Source organism: Scomber japonicus, chromosome 4, assembly GCF_027409825.1.
Source record: "Scomber japonicus isolate fScoJap1 chromosome 4, fScoJap1.pri, whole genome shotgun sequence".
NCBI lineage: Eukaryota > Metazoa > Chordata > Actinopteri > Scombriformes > Scombridae > Scomber > Scomber japonicus.
Window position 1 is genome coordinate 25,538,171 of NC_070581.1, and position 22,558 is coordinate 25,560,728.

Below are 22,558 nucleotides of genomic sequence, written 5' to 3' on the forward strand. Positions count from 1 at the left end.
TGGAACTCCATTAACGTGGGTCGCAGTCACCTGAATCCCTCGCTGGGGCGACAGCAAATTACAAGGCAAATGTAATGGGTTTTGCTATATTGCCACACACTGAGATAGTGAATTACACCAAAGGCCTGATGTTATTACATGTCCCCAGGACGCCAGCTCTGTGTTTTATGATGACTACAGTGAAAACCAGGTCAGTGCTCAAATTGTCATGGTCTTCGCCTCCGTTGCTCCAGTTCTATCTATCATGTCCATTCAAAGAGGGGACAAAGGCATACGGCAGGTCGTGCACTTCACGTCAGCCAACCTTTGAGCGCTTCAGACAAGTGGCCTCAGACGTGAAACCGCTCTCCGCATTTTTATCTCTATGAGGTGACAACAAGTTACATCATGAAAGAGATGCAAAAGCAAAGTGATTAATCAGGTCGCCATGCTGTGAGATCTGATGACGAAAAAGATCAGGCGCCTGATGCATAAAAACTCAGTGGATTCATGACTCAGAGTGTGTTCACACAGAAAGACAGAAATATGCATACGCTTTCTTTTCTTCAGATTTTAAAGCGGTGTGCATGTATGGATCTGTTTTATAAATGTCAGTTGTTGAGGAACTGGAGGGACATGTATGAGTCTCATTTCCACTCCTACAGTTAGCCATAAAATGATGAAAACGCCCTGATCCAGCTATTTATATATCAGTTTGCCGCCTGCTCCACTGGTCTGTACACCTGTCAATGAAACAAACAGGAAATACAAAGTGCTGTTTCACTGATTGTGTTGCACCAGCAAGGTTCTCCAAAAGCAGAACAGCTGTCATTACACGTGACCATTATGCACAGCTGTTCGGTTCTTTATAATGTCGGTATCATTAAGTCATCACGTGGACCTGTAAACCATCGTCGACAATGATATCTCAGAAATTAGTTTGTACTGCTCATATCTAAACCAACTTTACTGTTTGTGTCACAACTAAGAATAAAATAAGAATATTAGGAGCAAAATACAATGTCCTATGTAGATTTTAAAAAATTACAAAAATCAATCACACAAAAGTAAATAATCAATGTTACTTTATAAATGTGCCTTTGATTGGAATATATAATATATTGGCATATTTCATCTCCAGCTAATCACATCGCCTCATATCACTTAGAAAAACATGTACGCCCAGTCTGAAGATTGTTCACCTTCTCTTTACTGTTTGTAAATACCAGTTTACGTGCAGGAAATGGCGTATGCATGGTTTATGCTTCTGGCCCCTGATGGCTGGAAGGCAGAGAAACATAATTTATTTTTTCAGGCTTGATTATGGCCAAATAAACCAATAGCATTTTTTGACCTTTTTTGACCCTTTTTGACATGGTGGTGTCAGCATTTCAAATGGCAAAATTATCCATCAGTTACTCAACAATGATTTTAAAATCAATTCTTTCTAATGGGATTGGCCTCTTGGTTTCTCTCACTGGGGAGTCACGTCAATCCACACAAAATTTTGATGAACATTAGCATGTTGCACCATAAACTTTTACTCTTCTGTTTGATTAAAAACTACTTAACAAACAACACATTCTCATAATGAAACGACCACATAGGCTGATTGTGCCTGAATTTATTGTACCTGAATAGGAGCATTTTCTTAAAAGCCACCTCTCATTGGTTATCATAAAAAATATTCTCTTATAGTGTGACAACGCTGTGACACAACACCCCACTTGGTTAGGGAAAGATCACATTTTGGCTTAAAGTTACTTCTTTAAAAGTACACAACCCTTCGTCATGGCAACAGTAAAAACCACAGCAATCAAAGTTAGGTTTTTTGAACAACTGTCCCGACTTATATTGACGTCATCTGAACTGTGACATTTCCCTGAATCTAAATACTACAGCTACTAGATGGCATAAACATAACTAAGTAATACTGTACGTCCTTTTTTCTGTCTGAATGTACTGTTGTTTTTATTGTAAGGACCGGCTGCCGCAAAAGAAAAGCAATTTGAGTGAGGAGTTGAAGACACAATAACATCTCTTGCATGAACTGTGAAAACTTATTGTCCCATTAGCCACCAAGCTAACAACTTGATAACTGACAGTTAGTAAACTAGTTAGCTCAGAGTACTTAGTGTCCATTCTTAGATTACTTTCTTTTGAATTAAAGGATGTACTGTCTGGAGAACAAAATGCTGGAGAGGAATAATATTAACTGTACAGTGAAAATACAAAGAGGCTTGGAGAGCTATTATAACTAGGATGTTTCTGGATGCTATGGTAGCAGGTTACTGACCAGCGACAGTAGTTCACTAAATACCTCTGTCAGTTTTCACTACATCACCAAACCAGAAATACACAAGGACACAGATGTATTAATAACATCTGATCATTGATATACACAGTCTACCAGACCACAAATACCTTTCACTTAATTTCTTAAAATACATATACATATACAGTGCTAGTTTCAGCTATGAGAAACGTTAATACATAAAATCTCACTACATTACATTAAGGCATTCAATTTGAAATGATCACCACCTCTAACAGATTTCTCGATGCACTCTATATCAAGTGACTGTCATTGCTCGTGTGTTCCTCAGCGGATACCTATATTTAGATCCAGTGGCATTTTATACTGTATGTTGACTGTGTTCTGTACTTCAAAAACGCATCTAAGTGCGTCTGATATGTCGAACGGTGACAAGGATCAGTAAGGCGATACAACAAAGAGAGTTTGTGGAATTAAATTAATAATTTGTCTGCTTTAGATCAATAAAATCATTTGAATTATATTAGGGCATTGTGCAACTGTGGGTCTTCTTAACCATCAGTTTACTCAGTAAGGTGGAAATCATTTGTGGACTAACTTGTCCCTGAAAGACACGCTAAAGATTTTAAGGACTGCTGTTGGACTACTGCAACTAACGATGGTTTCATGGTTAATTATTGTCATGGTTAATTGATTATTGATCTATAAAATGTCAGAAAATGACATTTTTTCTTTAAAAATGACTCAAAACAACTAATTAATTACCAAAATAGTTGGTTATTTAATTTCCTGTTGATGGATTAATTGATTAAGAGACTAATTGTTGCAGTCAAGTTGAATCTGATTATCTGTTGCTCTTTATTACGATAGCAAGTCAGCACCACACATTTTACTGTATATTGTTTTTGATTTATGACATTGACATAAAATTTCAAATGAAACAAAAAATTCAAAAATAGAAATGAAATGAAAAGTATCTTTTATCACTGTCATTTTTTCACTGTGCAGCCGGCAGTTATTAAATGCAGCATCTCTGAGGTTAACAGGAGGAAAGGGGCCACGTAACGGGACCGGTCATAGACAAGGGGTTTATTTTTTATTATTGAACCCTGTATCCTCTCTCTGGCCATACATCTTCCTCTGCCAAGGCTCCCAGGGGCCTCAGGCCATCCAACGCCACAGGCCAGCTCTCGAGAAGGAGGCAGGGACAATGTTACCTGCAGGTCCCTATCCGGGCTCAGGAGATACCACTGGGGCCTCATTGACAAATTGTCCTTGTCTGGCCGCATGAGAGAGTAGGGATTGCGGTAATTGCATATTTCCCTCTAATTGCATTTGTCACATGTGGGGTCTGCTGCTGTGGAGCTAGGTCTGAGGCCCTTCTCAGTGATGTGTTAAACCAAACAGCTGAACTCTCACCTGCACCACGAGAAAGGGATGTGCAAGAAGAGGCCTGCAAAGAGGGCAATAAATTATGCAGTGGCACAAAACATCAGCAGAGCAACCCAGGAGTCGGGCACAGCGGCTGCTGCCAGACGGAGACATGCTGCAGGTCCATTAAAACCTCCGACGTGGTCATGAAGTGCTTTACTCAGTGCTAAAGGACAATCAAGGGCTTTTACCTGCAGGATTGCATGACATGAAGCTCATAATGCAGCTGCAACAAACAACAAACACAGATTTTTATGCCATAAAATGTTCATGCTTTTATTAGAATATACTCTCCACTATTGCCTACTAAAATAATTCAAACTTGGCAGAGTGCTGAGTCTTATACAGAATATAAAGGTTTCATTATGCTTACTGCCAAAATCTATATACGAATGTGACTGATAATACTGCAAAGGAAACTGCTTTCTCGTGAGAAAATAATGTTATGATGATCTGGATCTGCTGCTTCACATGTCCCATCCCTGTTCCCCTGCCACAACAAAGTTTGGGGTGATGTGGGAGGGGGGCAACAATAACGAGCGGCTCTCATCTTGGCTCCTGGCGCTTCGTGATATGCGTCCAGGCTGCTGCATTATACAGAGGGGTTGTACAACTACATTTTAATCCACTCGTGTTTCTGGCCTGATAAAAGGATTCTCTCCATCTCTTTCTGTTTAATTCACACCATCATCAATCAAATGTGTCCCTGCCGCAACCCCCCACCTCCCCTCCTGGGTTTTGGGGTCTGCTGCAAATAGGTTGGGGGTCCCCCGAGGGGGTTAGGGACATGACGGACTGGTCACAGATGCCGTAGAAATTAAAATGCAAGAGTCTGTGCAAGGTGTTACATTTCTCAGACATGCTCATTTGTAGTAATATCTGAGCAGCATAAGGAGGCTTATCTGTGATTCCAAAGACGACTCTCACCAGATTATGTGAATATGATTAAAAAAGAAACACGCTACTGGGGAGAGCATCGTGGGGCTACAAGTGTGGAAGATTCCCTGCGTGGTAGATGCACTGTTTTTGTCTTCCGCCATTGTCTGCACATGACAGTCGCCACAGGCTACTTAGTAATGAATATGTGCCTGTAGCATGTGTTCAGTGTGGAGCCTATGAATAGAGTAAATATGCACATCTCTGCACAACAGGTCAGCTTCTGAACACAGATAGAAGAGAATATGATCAACCACAGAATGAGCTCCTGAAACTACAAAGGAATTATGTATAAACAAGTGCTCAGTCTGTGACTAAAGTGTCACGCGATGATGTCTGATATCCTGGCGAAGCTTTTTGTGTCTAAATAAGGCTACAGTTCTGTGTTCTTCATTGTCTTTCACAGATCCGTAAACCTCTGATGGTAGCTCTCTTTATGTGACATGTGAATATACGCTCCTCTGACAGGTAATACAGGCTTAACAAAAATAGCACATTTGTATAAAGAAATTAAATAATAAAAATAAAATAAACCATTTCGTGACATATTTATGAAGGAAAAACATTTCTAGCAAATGTGTTACTTGTTATTGTAACACGGCTACCATTATGTGGTAATGTTATTTTCTGCTCATAGTTCAGTATAGTGTAAAAGAAACTGAACAATAATAATAATACATTTATATAACATGTATCAAAACTGGAGGTTACAAAGTGTTTTACAGGGAATAAGAAGACAAATATATCATATACACATACATGAGAAAAATTAGTTAATATATATATAAAAAAAATACATGTATAAGTATTAAATACATACATACAACAAAACACGCATTAATACACTTGTGTGGCCCCAGACTCAGGGGCCCGGGGGCTCAAGGGGCCCCAAAGCCAGAGCCTGTGTGTAAAGTCGCTGTTATTAACTTTATACGTCTTGTCACATCGTCAAAGAGCTTTGTCACTGATGTCAATAACAGAGCCCCAAAAGTACTGTGAAGTCGTGCTTCATGAGGACCCCATAATGTTGTTATCCGCCTCTAATCTGTGTGAATGGGGCCCCTATAACATGCTAATCATATAACACACAGGCTTCAGACTAGTCTATTACTGCATGGCTATACAGTAGAGTTTTTACGAGGCAGGCTGGGATATTTGAAGTGCTGAGAGTGCTGTTCCTGTTGAAGAACGCTCTTTAAAAGATTATGCATGCCAGATAACCTACATTCATTGATTTATTATTTATTTATTTATTCATTTATTTATTTGGTGTATCACTTTACTGTATGCTACTACTGTATCTTTTAGTCTCTGGCTTTAACTGGGACAAGTGAGCTTCATTATATGAACATAAAATAATAGTATTAATAATAACATTTATTTGTATAGCACCTTTCATACAGGACATGCAGCTCAAAGTGCTTTACAACAAAGAAATGACATGCACCAAGCACCTCACATGAAAAAAAACATTAATGTAGCATAGCATGGAAAATAAAACCAATGTCATAATAATAATAGAAAATTGGAAAAAAATAAAGTAACCCAATGAAGAAGAATTACACCAGTAATAATAATACTACTACTAATAATAAAGAAAGACAATAGAATCAAATCAAGTAAAATATAACATTTTAAAAGAAAGAGTAGTGCATAAATGCATAAAACTGTCGTATTAGTATAGTAGCTAATGAATTGAACGTTGGATATTGGCTTGTATTTGGTCAGTGCATTACGATCAAGGTTGGGTTTCTTTAGTAAAGGTTTTATAACAGCTGTTTTGAAGGAGATTTCTTTATAATCTTCAAGACTTGACTTGAAACACTGTAACATGCCTGTTTAAAAAAATGCTGTACAGGGTCAGTACATGAGGTGGAGGAGCTACATACAGCGAGAGTCTTGTGAAGCTCAGTTAATCTAATACAAGTGAATTTTCTCTTGGTTACATCATTTTTACAGGATTTGCTGAGATCATCTGTGCTCACATCAGCAGCAATTCTGTCTCAAACTGAGGTAATTTTGTGGAAAAAAAGACTATTTTCAATAGGGGTCCAACTCAGGGATATAGCACAAATCAGGGATATAATATTTTTAAGCCTATTATCATAATTTTTCAAGAAAGACAAGCTTGCTTGGGCAACACATGTCCGTTCTATCAGATTAATGTGCATAGAAACTGATCAATAGAGGGCGCTATTAAAGTTTGTGAACTGGAGACAGGTCACAGGTGAGGTCACGATCAGGTCAATCTTTGCATGATCTTGGGGGCTTTTCATTGAGCTAATTTCTGCTTCCTCCCTTCCTCCGGCCGTGACCCAGAAACCAATCTCTCTCCGCCATCATTGAGGAACTTCGAATCCCTTAAATGCTCCTTAGAGAATAAGATGAGGTGCCTGGAGGAGCTTAGAGCAAAGAACCAAAGGTGTATCATCTACAGAAGCTTATTACCTAACGATAAAAGCATTTTTTCACCACAACTTTGATGGAATGTGTTTATTATTGCTTGGTCAGCTGATCTGATGGAGCAGTGCACAGTCTGGCTGCTGGTGTAATACAGCAGATCTTGAAAAATACCCGTGGAATTACATATGTCACTGATTTCCTCAAATATTTTCTCCGTCATAGATTATAATATGTCACGAGTGGGTCCAGAATTTTAAAGTGACTGTTTTTCTTCTCCCATCTGTAAGATTCCTGATTGATATTCGTCTTATAGTTCAAGACTGAAGCCGTGCACACATGCTGTAAGAGCTCACTTGGCCTTTCATGTCACGTAGGGGTTGCTGAGGTTGCTGTCATTATTTTATCTGTATGAAAGTGATACAGCTGCGCTATGTGGCACTTCTGAAAGGACAGAGGATAAAAACAAGCATGATATGATTATTTCATTTTACAGCCTGTTTCTCAGCAGACCTGTAATAAGACAGCAGGTGGCAGGTGTCGGATGGGGAGAAAGTTATCGTCTTGTCCTCCCCGCTGCGGTTCTTTGAACAGTCCAATTTGAACAAAGGATTAAGTGTCCATCATTAATCATAGGCTAATCTTGTAGATTTAAGCAAGTGGTTTCCCAAAAGTCAATACAGCTATAATTTAATCAGAGAGTGTTATCACAGTTTATGGAGCAAAATGGAGAGCTCAACGACAAGGTCTTGTACAATTTGCTTTCAGCACATCACCTCGATGCACAGTCGGCTGAGAGTTGTGCTTTAAAAGTGTCGATGTTGTATTTTTTGCGGTGAAATACATCAGCACAAATATGACATTTGATCAAAGGAAACACGTGAATGTTGCAGTGTGAGAGCTGAGGCTCAAACAGGCGTCAGACAGTTAGAAATGATGCATGAAATAAAGAAACGTCTAACACTTAACTGGACGGTGCAACATATTTAAAGACTACTAGAGTCGTGGTGCTTAGGTGGTTTGTATTGTGAAGTCTGAATTGAAGTCATGTTACATAAATGTTGTATTATTAATAAATGTCAGTGAAGCATTCATTGCGTTCACTTCATGCACTGTTAAACAAACTGAAGACCTGCTCTGTTTATAGTACAAGTTTCAGTTATTTCTGGTATCATGATCTCAAACTGCAGCTTTACGTTGTATCAGTAATAACATGTAAAACAAAAAAATGTGTATAGTTCACTAACATGGCGTCTGCTTTCCCTCTCTCTGTGTGCAACTGCAGCCTTACTTCATAGTTGTAGTTAGTAGTTTGTGGGACAAAAGTATAAATATTTGATAGAGAGTAAATAATTCAACACCTGTGTATTCCTCTGTGGTTCACTACCAGCTCTGATCCAGTCACTTCAAGACATCTTTTGTGGATGGAGAGCTCTTCAGCCTAAATGACACTTGGCCAAATAGCACTTAAGCACATGCTCAATATTTTAACAGGGCTGTGCAAGGAAGCTGTGGAGTGGTTGAGCGGTTCCTGTGAAGTAGAACAGGTGGATTGTTTTTGGTGGAGAAGCGCAGCGTAAAGCTCTTATTAGTGTCTGTAGAGCTTCTCTACTCAGGCTTAATGAAACAAATAGACTCAGACGTTTTCTACTCAAAGTGCTGTGATTTAGTTACACCGGGGATTATATCCAAGTCAATCAATCAATTAAAGCCTAATTGCTTATGGCTGCTGGAGGTTATCCGTGCATTGTTAAAGGCTCAGGCATGTATTATTTCTATATTTTTCCACAAATGTTAGTTTGTTTCTCTGTAATCCTCTCCCCTAGAAATGATGTTAATACACGACTAAATTGCAGCAGCAGATTTGTTTTGCTTGAGACGTAATGCTAGCTGAATTACATTTCCTCTCACATAATGAGAAAATATTGTTAATGAATATATTTGGCACCAATGTGGATACTGAATGCATGAGTGCAGTGTTCAGAGACAATCTTTTTTTATTCTTCAGCAAAATGCAGTTTGTGGTTATGCTTAGTCACCAGCAGCACTTAGTTAAAGGATTTGGGAAAGATGACTTGAAGCAGGAGACTCAATGTGTTTATTAACATCTTTGCTTTTGTAACCTAAACCTAACCACACCCTGGACAGCGTCTTGGTTGCTCGCCATCCACCCCAACCTCCTCCCTGTGACTTCACACTGATGTAGCGCCTCACTCAATCGAGCGAAATACAGGCAGCGATTACAGCTGGGAAAACAATTTAGTTGTTTATTAATGTAATTTGTATGAGAGGGGGTTGCTCTCAGTACTGTATGATTTCAGTGATACTCAGCTCATTTGTTGCCACTGAAGATGTAAATCAGGTCACAAATATATGTTTTTTCAATCTAAAAAAAAAGGCTAAATATGTTTCCCAAAGCAGCTTGATTCTGTAGTTTTAAGCCAATGTTCCTTAAAAAGGAGTACAGAGTGTATTTGTTAGGAACTATCAGCACAGGATGGTGAATGTCACAGTGATTTAAACTAAACTACAGCACCTGTGTTCATTGTAGTGAAGTAAATTGTCACTCAGTGCAAAGGTGAGTCTAATTTTTCTATTAGTTTTTGAACCACAGTGCTCTATGGCCCAGAAGATATAATATCAGGCTTTGGATACACAGGCAACACTTGTTAGTAGAATCAATTTATTGTTGGTGTTGATCTTTTGTGGTATTTGTTAGCAATAATGAAAATATAGACTCTCACCACTCTTATCCCTATAGAAGTAAAATAAGTCTGATGGGTGAAAATATTTTTATAAAAAGGTTTAGTTTACGTCAGCAGTTCTTTTTCTACTTCTTTAGAAAGATTTTGGTAATCAAATTTACCAAACTGATTTCTGAACTAGCTCCGGCTATGTGTTGAAATGGCCGTTAAAGAAGCTCTGATTAATGCTCTGTTGATGAGAAAATTAACTTATATACACTTCATTATAAACCCGGCAGACCTCAAGGACCCAGACTTTTATGAAGCTGGGACCAGATGTCATCCAGCCACAGCCCCAATTAATCTCCGGGCCTTGTAACACGCCCCTAGAAACAAAAAAAAGAAAAAAGAAAAACCTGATTGGGTGTGGAGGGCAGAGACAGTGAGTAGAAAGCGAGGGTGAGAGATGCTATCCGGGGAGCAGCCGGCCCTGGCGAGCCTGCAGAGGGTGAGATAAGAGGGGGGCGGCTGTGGCGGAGCCTGGGTCTCAGAGAGAAGGCTGAGGTTATTCATTGCTCCGCTGTGAAAGCTTGAGAAGATTACCCGGAGCCTGGCTGGCAGTGATACAAGGGGGACAGGCAGAGGGGGCCCCCCTCTCACCCCTTTGTTCCCCATCCATCTGCTTGAATCTCACAATGGCTCATCAGGACCAAGTAGGGTGGAGGGGTGGAGCAGCGGAGGCTCGCAGAATGGGAGGAAGTGAGCGGGCGGGGTGGGGCTGAAGGGGGAGGGAGACAACCTGCAAGACATTGGGAGGTAATGTGAGGCAGCGTAGGGAGAGTGAACTAAAAGGAGGGAGAGATAGTGCAGTACGGGGAATGAATCCTGGAGCACGGTGCTTGTTGAGATTGAATGAATGGTGCCGCAGCTGACAAGCTCTGACAGACTACATTGGGAAAGGCCAGGGAGGCGGGTGTTCACATTGTTATTTTCTGGGAGGTAATGGGCTGGCAGCTCCTCTTCACTCTGAATAATCAGTACTTTGGTTAGACTCAGACACCACTTCAAACCATGATAAATACACCACTCCAAACCCTTGCGACCAAGAGGATAGCATTTGTCTCTAAATGCCTTGACCACCATATTTATCTTGTTGAGGAATGATCAGATGATGAAGGGTGCTTTCTTCCATTACGCAGGTAATTATAGGTGTTTTTACACAGAGAAAACATCAGCGGCAGCTTACCTTCAGAGCAGGGGGCCTTACTGTAGTCACATCGTGCTGATGGTGGTGAGTGATAGCATTAATACTGAAATAGATCTAGTTTATTTTCTGACAGCCAAGGAAATGTTTATGTAAAAATGCTTTATACATGTTATTGCACTCACAACTCTTTGGCCCTTTAACATATTTATGTATTCAGAGTGATAATAATTTACTATAAGCTGTGAGTGTAATTGATGATTCACTGCATACATTTCAGAGTAGAGGACTGCTGTAGGCCTTTCTCTGGGAAAGGAGGGCAGATACTTCTTATTCAATGTGCAGCAGGTTCTATTAATGGCAGTTCATCATAATGCAAGCTTCTGTAGTCTCTTTCACACGTAGCTTCTGTAGTAAATTACTGGGATCTTCACTATTCACATATGCAGTTACATTGAGGAACATTTCCGTCTAGCGCTTTTTCACACATGCCATGCAATGGATGGAATAGACAGGGCAGGGGGCAGTTCAACAGATGGTGGTCATACAACACATATGGATGCCAACCGCCATAAGAAGATGAGGCATGGATGTATATGTATGAGGCAGAAGATGTCTTTTATTATTTTCAGGAACGTGGCAGGCGAGGAGCTGTTTGCAGACATAAGATCTTGTATTGCTTGTTAGTTCCACAAGACTTGATAAGGTGCATTCAAATACGTCATCGGGTGAGTTTTGTGATTGGTTCTCTCGCTCCATGTGAAAGCGTCTTTTGTCAGATAGACATAACCCTTTACATGCTTGTCCCTGCAATGTTACTGCTTTCATTCATACAGCCTTACTAGCATTTTACCTGAAATGTCACAAGGTCTTGAGGTAGGAAATTGGTGGTATAGATTTCCTTAAATATGGATCCCTGCAGCCATTCACACTTGACCCCATGCCGGAAATGTTCAGGAACATTTCAGGGATAGACTGCGAGTGTGAAAGGGCCTTTTGACTCCATCTCATCTCTTACTCTTTTGTCACCTATCCACAGTATAATGTGTTTCTGCTGAATGCTGCAGAGTAGAAGCCTGTGGATACTGTTTGACAGATCCTAACAGAAAAGGATCTTTGTTGTGTACCAGGTTAGATTTTCTCACCGTGTTGTCTCCGTAACCTCTTCTTGCAAAAACTGTGACACTTGGGTCAACCCATCTTCTGACTGTCCTCAGTGTAAGTAGTTCACATGTGACTGTATGAATAGCTAGAGGCTATTACACTGCTGAATATGAATAGCAGACCAATTACTCTGGCCCAGATGGAGCTGTGTGCTCCTCGGAGAACACCCTATCCTTGCACATGCACACACTCACACGCACATACACACACACACACACACACACTCACAGGAGTCTCGAGACCCTGCACTCTCTTGGTGATGAACGTAGAAGGGACATGAAGAGGGCTAATGAGCTTCCCACATATGAAATTTTTAAATTGATATCATTCTTTGACATTTTGGATCAATTGATGCTTATTCACCAAATTTGACATTTGTGTCCTAGCAACAATAATGTACCGCTTCCAATAATGTTTTGATTGTCAGCTAATTGCTGTGCGGTGACAGATAACACACAGCAAAATTGTCACTTTAATACATCCAAACCTCAGAGGAGACAGATGCACTGTTAAAGCATTTCAGCTGACCAAAACTGAGTGAAAAGATGTTGCAGTCAAATCCCACTAGGTCCCAGAGGAGCTTTTACTGGGACGTTCCCAAAAGAATCCTATCTCAAACCAAGCCGGTGTAGCTGGCGCTCACACACACATTGGACATATGGCCAATCTCCCATCGTCTGCTGTGCTATTTACGGCTCAGTAGCCTGTCATTTGTTTTGCCTCTCAGAAACCAGTATGACACCTGTTTGAATTCTCAATAAAAGGCTTTTTTATGTCTGGGAGAAGGCTGTTGTCACTTAATCTTTCTCCCTACATCACTAATGATCGCTGCTGTGGTTTTCTCATGAAATAGACAGGAGTGTTTCTGTTTATGCTGATGAGTATTTGGGCTCACAATGATTGTCAAGTCAGCCATCAAAGGTCACAAAAAATCAAAGAGTTGCTGGGGTGTTCATGTGTATCTGGAAATTAATTAAATCACTACTCAATTTTCTCCTTACACAGTGATACCACAGCAAAAGTCTATTTTTTTTAGTGCCTCTAAAGCCTTTCAGCACACATTGAGGAAAAATCTGAGACGTCATGAACAGGTCAGAATATCTGGTAATTACAGTCACATCAATTTGAGTCAATTTTATTTATATAGCACAAAATCACAACAGAAAATACCTCATAGCACTTTTCACATAATTTACAGAAACCTAATATTCCCCCTTGAGTAAGCACTTGGCAGCAGCAGCAAGGAAAAACTCTCCTTATGGTGCATTTTTACTGTTTTTATTTGATATGTAAACTGTTCAATTGTGGAAATGCATCGATTTCTAGTCGAGAAATGTATCATTAGGTTAGAAATGTGTAATATACGACTCTTTATTGAATGTGCTATATTCACCCTGACTGTAAAAGGCTGTTGACCCCACCTCTCGCCCACTATGTGCTGGGATAAGCTCCAGCCCCCCTGCTACTCTGCATATGATAAGCAGGTACTGTATATATAATGGATGGATGGGTGGATGCAAATTTGACGCGGTCTAATAAGCACAGGCATGGCTTTCTCATAAAAAAGGCTTATATTGTGGCTGTATAGTAAGTTTCATTTATAACACGAAAAATAGAAATGATGCCACCACTGATATATTATCACCTTTTAAGTTGACATTTGCTTCTTTACACATCCAGCAGAGATTTAGCATCATTAGCTTTTATTTGGTGTTGTATACAGTACCAAATGTTTGAACACCTTTTCCCATTCACTTGAATGAGAAAGTCAGACCTGCCAACCTCAATGAACATCCTTATGCCAAAACATTTGAAGCTCTAGTATATGTGTGCAGCCAAAAACAGCCATAACACAGAATATATTTTGGATAGCAAACTAATTTGAAATCTAGATTTGAATTGAGTGTCTACCTGAAATTAAAAACCAGAACCATTTACAGAAGTTTAATATATAATATAATACAAATTCTGGCAGGAAAAGGTTTAATGAATAAAATCCTGACCGTAAGCATAACCTTGATGAAAAAAAATTATTACCTCATCAGCATGCAGCTGAAAATAAATTGACCCATTTACAGTATCTTAATATAAAGTTTGGCAGTAAAAGGTTTAACGAATGAATAAATCAAACAATTAAATAAAATAGGCAAACTAATAGCAACACAATCAGGGAAACAGGTTTTTCTTAGCTTGGAAAAAATAATAATATTCTGTTGCACCATTTTGACTCCCTCTCCTAATGTAAACCTGACACTTGGGTATTAGTTTGTCAGTTTTACTTAGTTAACACAGTTCAGGTGTTAAATGCAGGTTTGACTTTTCTAAGCAAGTCCTCACTAAATCTCACCACGTGATGCACACCGTCTTTGGCATCCATCATGGCCTTTCTGTTCACAAGAGAACTCACTCATATTATGGTTTGTTCTATTTGTACTCGGAAGATGGAATTTCCGAGTTCCCAGTTTGAAATTTCAACTGGAACGCTCTCTATGGCCGTATTTCCTTCTTGGAAGTTCGGAAGAACCTCACCAGCCCTGACCTCAAAATCCAAGGTCGTATCCCCATGTTTAAAAGTGTGAAAATTCTAATAATATCCTGTTTATTAACACTTTTGTCTAATTTGTGTCTCGTTAAATCAGTCGTACACACAGCACTGTCCAACTTCCATCTGTGGACATGTTGCTATGGTGTTTGTGTGCGCAAAATACAGCAAAATGTGCTTTTATCAACTGGTGTCGCTATCAGTCGCTATAACCTGGCTAGAAATGGTTTTCTGACTTCTTGAACTGGAACGATTCAAACTCTGGTGTCATTCCCAGCTTCAACATCCAACTTCCAATTAGTGCTGATGCTGGCGTGATACTTCGTTTTGTTTTTGGTCACCAAACTGAATATAGTGCTTTCACAGTGTGCATTACTGTAAAATAATATAACAAGGACACCCAGCATGACAGTAGAAAGGTTTGCAAAAAAGCTTTCCTCCTCCTGTCGCCGTCAGATCCATTTCTCTCTGAGCCTCGTCAGCCCTCTTGGGAATGGTACCGTCATCCCAGCTCGTGGATTGAAACAGCTGGAACTCTTCTTCAACATCATCCACTGTTGCCTCCTAAGGCAAGAGAAAAGCGAACCTGTCCATGAAATACCTCAGAGAGCAGAGGGTGGAATCTATTTGGCACCTATTCATGTTTGCAGCATGTTGCAGAGGTTCATAGGGGATCTTGGAGACCATGTAATCTGCTGCTGCTGTGAAGTTCCTCACATCACTGAAGAAAAGCTCCTAGCTGAAGGTTACTCTGGCGCTCAATGAATACATGTGTTGTAGCCGATGGATAACTCCTCCTCAGTCAGCTTGTATTGTCTCTTTCTGTAAGGAGCAGCCTTACATCCTCCCTTAACCTCATCCATCATTTTGACAATGTGTTGAGCTTTGCAGAAGGCGAGCAGAATTTTTTTGAAGCTGCGGCTCTAATGTCAGAAGTAAAGTTTGGATGCAAGGTTCCTCCGTCTGAAGAGTTTGGCTTGCAGTTTGAAACAGGGGAATGGCCCATTTCAAAAAGAGAGCATAAAGCTTTGATTGTGGAACTTGTAAACCTTCTCTGGTTTTGTCATCTCTTTCTTGTCTTTCTTCCTTTTTTTCTCTGCCTTCTCTTGAGAGAGTTTCTCCTTCTGTTTTTTAGAAACCCCTTTGGCTGAAAGATAAATGCATTCAGGTCAAACACTTTTGGGTTGGAGGAAGAGGGCCTGGTTTGTTCAGCTGATTTTAATTGTGTAGGAGCCGGTTTCCATCTGCTAACTTGCTGCTTCATTGTATTGTGGGATTGGGGTTTTTCTGGTCTTAAAAAAGCTGGAGGATAACTTCTTGGTCTTCAGGTCAGCTAGTTTGCTGGAGCAGGTGTGAGGGCTTGGGGGGCAGCTGAGAGCTTGGTCTTCAAAGTGAGACCAGCTGAGGATGTAGGCTGGAGTTCAGCTACTGTAGCAGAGCTAAGGGGCACCAGCTTTGTTTTCTTCTCTGCTGCCTCTTCCAGAAAAAACAGAGGCAGAGATTCCCACTACTGCTGCAGCCAAATGGCTCATAAGATCACTGATGCGCTCAATCATCCCTGCTCGTGAATATTTTTTATATACGTGGGTGACGGCAAAGGTAACGGTGCTGTGGTTGGTCAAACTCTTCTTTTTCCTTTGCTTTTCATCAGCTGCCTCATGCTGTTAGACTTGAGCCGCACAACTGGTCAAACTCACAAGGTGTCAGCAGCTTTTTGTGTACTTTAGAGTGACAAATCATACCAGTGTGCTTTGTATCAAATGCATACCTGCTACCCATGTTGGCAGGTCTGGGAATTGTGTCCAGTGAGAATGAATCAAAGCAGTAAAGTTGTGGGCCTGAAAAAACAAAACAGTGAGTTGAGAGATGCTGAAACTGTAGAGACGAGGTGAAATGCAGAGTAACATGATGATTATCTGTGGGTTTGTCATTAGCGACCCATTTCACATAGTTATTTGATCCTTTGTTAATATGAAAATATTGATTTTAGCAGCTTTAAAGCCAGAGTGTGGGACTTCTGGCAGTGAGAGTAAAGGGGGGTTGACTGTGATTGCCTGAAACAGGCATGCCACATCCTGAATGACCCATAAACACAGTGTTTTGATGGTCTGCCGTCCCAAAAATGAATTTCTCTGACGGCCCATTGGAATTTGTCCTGGTATGCCAGGACACCACTGGCTGTAACCTACTGTTGTGGCTGTAAAACTGTGGATAAATTGTTTTGAGCATCACACAACCCCTGAGAAATGACTTGTTCCAGTATCTGAATTTGATCCATTCAGTCCAATAAAATTCGGAAAGTCAAGAAGAGCCACATGAATACGAGCCAAACAGCCAGCTTGGGGATGTCACACCTGATTTTAAAACTCTATACACTACGACATACAGAGAATTATCTGATAGGCTTAATCTGCTTTGTGTGAACTCATTTGGCAAGGGCTCAAATGCAACAAATGTTTAGAAATTGTGTTTTTATGTTTACTGCTGCCTCCCAGAAAAAATGAATTGCAGCTATATGGCAGTAAAGCAGTATCACTCACAGAAATGGCCTTACAGAGAACAGAATTACACCAGATTTTAATTGTTAAAATACGATTCAACAACTGTGGCCCAAAACTCTCCATAAAACTACTATAAACCAGTGAGAGCTGTCCTGAGGATGAAATGTTTTGAAATCAATTTTTTGATCACCCAAAGTACATGACATTACATTATTTTGATTTCTATAAAATAATCAATGTACTCCTTTCTGTGCTCTTTGTCCTGTTGTAGTACCGATATAATGCAGCACAGGAAACATAAACAGGATATTTGGATTGTAATTTGGAAGAAAACAATTTTATATTTTGCCTTTATTGTCAATGAAAATAAGGAGAGATTTTGGTAAAGATTTAATTTTTTAAACTACATTTTAGCCTCATCATGGTCTCGTGGAAATCTCGTGAAAAACAAGGTTTTTCTTTATAGTTTGTAGTGAAATTGTGTTTCCACCATGACACTTCCTGAGTTTGGGTCTCTACAAACCTGAAATGCATCGATCATCCTTAACCTCACACGCTTGATCAATAACAGAAACACATACTTCACAGTTTCATTTCTGTGTTTGTAATGATCCTGTTCTTCATTAATTTGATGGCAAGTCTTCGTTCTGAGATCAAAGGTTGTTTCCAGAGCAAAACAGATGTTTGCTCAGAGCTCTGAGGACCATAGGAGGCAAATGCACAGGGCCCAGGGGGTTTGTGTGCCCTGGATGTGGGATCATCTTTTGTAAGTGAAATGCCTTCCTCCTCCACTGGCTATGAATGCAGGAAACAGCCACAGGCATGATGCATCACAATGGAAAGACAGAAAGCACAAATCATACTCAGGAATAAAGAATAATGTTAGAAATGAGGGTAAACAAAAGATTAGTTTATAATAAACACAAACAGGTGCATTGTAAATTATATAGGCTATGTTGGTCATTATTTGCTCTTTCATGTGCAGATCATGAAAATGACAAAACAAGACAAAGAGTGTACGGCCACGCATGGTCACACAAGTGTCCATACGAGTTAAATGAAGTAAGTCAGCATGCTAACACGCTCACAAGCAAATTAACCTATTTTATTGTACCTTTTGTGCAGGTTTGTGAGATTCAGTGTGCTTCACAGATGACTGACAAGCTCACAGTAAAACAAAATACATTTTAAATAAACATGAATAACGATTTGATACCAATGCACACAAAACATTTAATAAATAACAACAAAATAGATGCAAATAAATCAGGAAATATAGATCAAACAGATAAAGGTAAACATAAAATAGATGGAGGGAGAGGGAGCAAAACATTTTAAAGCATGTAAACAATAAATTATTTATAACATACATAAATAATGACAAAAAAAATTCTAATTAAAAGCGAGGCGTCAGTGCTGATGTTTTGCAAGTATAATGTTTAACATGTTCAGCGTCTGATTTTAACGTGTTATCACACTAATTAGTCCAGCTGAGGTGGCTGATGAGAATGTCATTACTTGGACATGAACCAAAGTATCGGACAAATTCAAATTTTAACCTGATGACAGCATTGGGGGAAAGTTAATTGACCAACGTTATAATAGTTCATCTAAGGATCTAACGAGGGACAGATTTTGTGTTAATCCATCTAGTAGATTTCACCAGATTAACACAAACTATGACCTGCTGGTGCAAGAGGTCAGGGCATCACCAAAGTCTGCAGGTTTCATCTTTTGTGGATCATAAATGTCTTTCATGGAAATCCATCAGGTAGCTTTTGAGATATTTCAATAGGCATCAAAGTAGCAGACCAACCAATATTGCCTTCCCTTGCAAGGCTAAAAAAATGCTTTAACAGCCAACAAACTATCTTGACCTGATCTCCCTGATTGAGTAGATCCATATTCTACAAAGCCTCCTTTCCTCCTCTCTGCTTCCTCTGCACTAGGACGATCATTTGGCCGCCAACACAGGAGACACACTGGAGCACCACAACCTGTTATGGAGCGTACAGGATGCAGCGTTCAGGTTTAGAGTGTCACCCTCAGGCCACAGAGTGCTGAGTCAGTCGCCAGTGACAAGGTCTCCTCGCCCTGCTTTCACCCTGACAGCTGAATTATTCATTAAAGGAGAGGAAAGCACAGGGGACCCTGCTAATTTCTCAATGGGATTGTTGGCTGTCCTCACAGTCGACTGTCCATTGAAAAGACAAGCTCGGAGGGTCTATTTGAAATGATCTGTGAGTATTTTATTCAATATATTTATGAAATGGACACCACTCGCTATCCACACATTTAAAAATGGTCTCTGTGACTCATTGACTTGTGGCAGAAGCAGATAGATCTTGTGTTTCCTGAACTGCTGCTGCTGCTTTCAAGGACACTGAATGGGGATGTGTGGGAGTCTGAATCAGACCCTCGCAGATTTATTGAGTGCACTCACACCATCGGATACGTCCGGCAGCAGCGGCTCGAGTTGTTTTAGAGGTTGGGGACATTGCCAGTTGTCGTCATCAAAGAGAGTGTGTCTATGTTCTTGTCCTTTCATAATGGTGGCACCAAGCCAGCGAGGCATGCAGAGGTTAACTTAGCATATGACATTCTCCGCGGCGCCGAAATCCCCATAATGAACTAAATCATGTTAAAGTGAGAGTGTACAGGGGAGAGAGGGCACATTACTGTTTTTCATCTCACACTATTCTACTTAAAGAGCGGCGGCGCAGGCATGAGAGAGATCAATAATCTGTGTGAGATAATGAAATAAATCATTAAAGCTTAAAAATCCACAGTGGCTACTACTTAACACCTGATGAGTCCTTTGAAACCAATTAAGAGAAAGATGTCAAACAGATTTAACACAGGTCGAGCCTAAATTAACCTATTTTTAAAAATCACAATGTAGAGAATATAGTAAAAGGGTAAAGAATGTAACAAAACAATAGTGCAACACCTGCTGCTTTCCATTATCTATGAATTATTTATGTGTTTCTTATATATTATGTACATCAAATATGATCAGACTCAATGCAGAACAGCCCCGGATCTACTTATGTATCACACATCTATCAGAAAGACTCAATATTTACAAGGTCACTGGTATCATATTCCCATGAGCTCTTTGGAGGCCGTTACTCTTCCCTGTAATGTAAAGCACAGATACATTATGGCTACTCAACCACTAAAGGAAAGTTTCATCTCAACGTGAAGGTGTAAAAAGTGTAAGAGGTATAAAAACTGGTACCTTGTATTATAACCTTTTTTATTTGCAAAGCTGATAAACGTTGTTCTTGCACCCTTGTTGCCCGTTAGTCTCCTTCTTTTATGTCTTTGGCTTGTTTGTTCTTGCTCTTGCATTTTTATGTGTTTACACTATATATTTATTACATACTGCATGTGTCTTGTATTTCAATAAATGCTGCAAAACAAGTTTCCCTCAAAGAGACATTAAAGTAAAGAGATGTGAAAGTAAAGTAATAGTATTATTGTCCTCTGAGGTGTACTCATTGTCGCCATGTTTCACGCTGAGCAATGGACGGTTTAAAATCTCACATTTTGTACATAAGGATATTTCATATTTCTGTCATGATCATTCACTTTGTTCTTTTAAACAGCTTTACTCATTGAATTTGATTGAAATAAGACACTTTTGGTAAAATGTCTGAGCATTTTCAGGAGTATTTCATACTAAAAGCGTTCCTCATGAGTCATGACCATCAAAAGCCTTTTTTTAATGTTCTCGGAGAAGATAAGGTAGTTGTGAACAGCAGCATAGTGCAGACTCAGCAGGAAATAAAAATCTGTCATTACAATATGTTAGCAAAGCTGCATCGTTTTGTCCTTTTTACCTCCGATTCTCTTCACTTAACGTATATCTTTACATCTGGTTATGGGTGAGAGAAAAGGACGTAATAGGCTCATTTCATTAGAACATATAGATCTTAGTGTTTCCCCTCAGCTCTCTAATGCTACCTCTGTCTGTACTAATTACACACCGAGCATCTTTCCACATTTGTTTGTCACCTCTTTGTGCTTTAAATATCAGTTTCATGATTGCAGAGAGAGTGAGAGAGCTGCACCTCTGGGAGTAGAGGTGTCAAACTGGGAAAAAAAACCCAACCACAAATAACATATTTCCTGCAACCTCCCACTCCCGACACATGTACGCGGATAGATGTCGACCTGTGCACAGGCACAGTCACCCATAGCCACACACCCTTGCAGCAACAGATGGACGGCCTTGAGGCAGAGCCTGAGAGACTTCTGTGAGAGGTAAGAGCTGCCAATTGATTGCTAAGATCAGGTGTGCATCTACACAAAGGCACCTCCTGCTCTTTTCAAGTATCAGGGTTATACTAGCCTCGGGACAAATGGAGACACAAAACAACAGTGGCATCTGTGGCAGGTAATGATCCCTTCACCAAAAATCTGGATAATGACATACCTCGACCATTTGTTGCAGTTAAAATCACTGTTGCTCATTCGGAGCGCCACGTGTGTCCTCCAGCAACATGTGCCGGAGTTGCGAGAGCGGCTTGGTCGAGTTACAGCCGTAGATCAACAGTCAGCCAGCGCTGGCATCAGGCCAGTGAGAGTGGGGCCGGGTGACACTGTTTCAGCTTTTCTGCAGCTGATCCAACCCGCATCCATAAAAGTGGGCAGCGTTGCCGAAGGTCAAAGGTGAATTATAGAGAGCACTGCATCAGCAAATGAGCATAATAAGTGCAGGAGTTGCAGTATTCGAGCAAAACAGGTGAACGCTCGGATGATAATCGCACAAGACGAGAAAGCACGAGCCAGACAACAACACGCCTGTTTGCTAAAAGCTCAGCTGACGTGTTAAATACAATCTCCACCTGGCTGTGAGTGATCCCATGTCATGTTTCCCCACAATGCCAGTGTGGCGTGGCTCAGACAAGCACCCCACTACCCCTGGATTCAAACATCAACCAACAGGGTCTCTCCTTGATCCCCTCTCCTCTCCTCTTGCTTTAGTAAACACGATAATAGCAGTGCTGTGTTCGTGTGGGCTCCATGTTAACACTGTGACTGTCAAAGGCCATCATGCCCCTTCAAAGGATGATGGCTCTCTAAAGTGGGCTCTCTCGGCAGCAGCCATTTTCCACTTGACTGGCCCCACACACGAGGGGGACTGGTAGCCCCTAGCAGCTGGGCTAGACTGGTCACTGGGGGTGGGGAGAAGGAGATGAATGGGATGGATGTACAGGGAGGGAGGGGGCTAAGCAAGAAGGAAAGGGTTATATGCATCAAGAGGTGTGTCCAGTGTTTTGTTCTAAAATATACTCTCCAAAACACCTCTAATCACGCAGCCCAGGTGTGTTTGTTTTGACCTGTTTGTTGTTTTGAACACTTCACCAAACACCTGACTTCGATCTGTGCTCACTGGCATTAAGACAAAGACTCATTTTGAGCTGAAACATTTTT